Consider the following 1698-nt stretch of genomic DNA (forward strand, 5'->3'; position numbering starts at 1 on the left):
TCTTGTACTTGACCCAATCACACTATGACTTGCAACCCAACCATGACATCATCCTAGCAGTGACTACTATACCTCCCAACAATGCCTCTTCGAATCTAGGCAAACTGACTCTTTAACAATAATGACTCATTCAATGATGACTCTTTTACAAATTTACAGTGATGACTCTTATACAAATTTACAATGATGACTCTTTTACGACACTGGCTTTTTGACAAGACCTGACACTTGGCTTGACATTGTTTTTTGGATCACTTGCAGCTACAGAGGTGGTGTTGTGCTTGCTTCAAGTAATGGTACTTTGGCGTTGCATGTCCTTCTAGTATGTATCTGAGCTGTTCTAAAGTGTCATCCTTCTTGCACATGCATTAACAAGAAAGACCCAAGCAAATACAAAACAATATAATTATGTTGTCCTATAAAAACATATGTCAGATATGATACTCAAAATTAAATTACAAACACTAATCATACATACCTTGATGTAGCGACTTACCCTTGACTGTTGATGTGTGGTCCTTACTGTAGTGATCCTTGAATGGATACTTTTTCTTGTTTTCTAGGAGCTCAATATTGAATCTGTTGTATCTATGTAATTTTGGATTTCCAAGGTCTGAAATATTCTGATATAGTAGCCCTCTGAGTTCTCTTTCCAACTCCACAGGTCTGATCGAGATTGGATTCTTCAAGAAAGAGTTATGCCCAATCTCCCATGATGACCTAATTATAGACTAGTTCAGTAGTGCAAATTTGTACAAAGTTCCACGTGTCATTGTTTCGACATTTGGCTCTGCAAATGATACGAAACAAACTAAAGTCCATCCTCTTTCTTTCCCAGTTTACAAAATTTGAATCTAATGCTCAGAGAGAAATTTATGACTTTTTTCCCGAGGTCACCTGTTTGACATGTAATTCGGGAGCCTACAAAAACCCAAATTTCCTCATATCATATCTCCGAACATATAGTTAACTAAGATCTGAAATTCGGTCACGCAGTTTATAAATATTTCTTCTCAAATGGGTTTTAATTTCAACTTCTTAAGATTCACAGAAAAACGTTATAGTGAAAATTCCATGATGACTTGTTTGAAGCAGCGAAATCTTAGAATCCAAGGCTCTAAAATTGCTTCAAAACAGACCTTCAAACTTGATCATAATTTTGTGTCCTAACCAAACTTCAATGAAACCTTAAACTTCCTTCCTGCATTAGAAGCTCATGAGGACCAAAAAATTACAGAGGTTTTCTCACAAGATAGTTTGTTGAAAAGTGCTTACTAGAGGAGGATATGAGGGTCACTATATATAGAAATGTATTCAGTTGAGAGAGTCGTAAAAAATTGAACATTGGAGGGATTTTATGAGTGTTGGGAAAGGGTCCCCTAGGGCTGATTTTGGGGTTAAAAGCCCAAGTTTTGGGGCAGAAAGCCCAAGTTTTTGTATGTAAAGTGTAAAGTCTCTGCAATTTTTGGTCGTGGAGTGCGTAGATGTAAAGTGTCAAAAAGGGTTTTCGCCCTTGTTTTATGTAAGTTGTGTTGGCTTTAGAAGATCTACCCATGGTCCACGGACCATGGGATTGTATAAAAAGGATAGTCTTAGAAGAGTCTAAGGCAGTTTTTTGGGAGAGGAGTAGTAATAATGATGAAAGTAATGGGCCACTAGCAAAAAGAGTGAAGAGTTTTAGAGTAGAAGAGAGGTTTT

The sequence above is a fragment of the Pinus tabuliformis genome, chromosome 3_2 (assembly GCF_031772625.1).
Source record: "Pinus tabuliformis cultivar Carrire ecotype Pingquan chromosome 3_2, CPIR1, whole genome shotgun sequence".
NCBI classification, from domain to species: Eukaryota; Viridiplantae; Streptophyta; class Pinopsida; order Pinales; family Pinaceae; genus Pinus; species Pinus tabuliformis.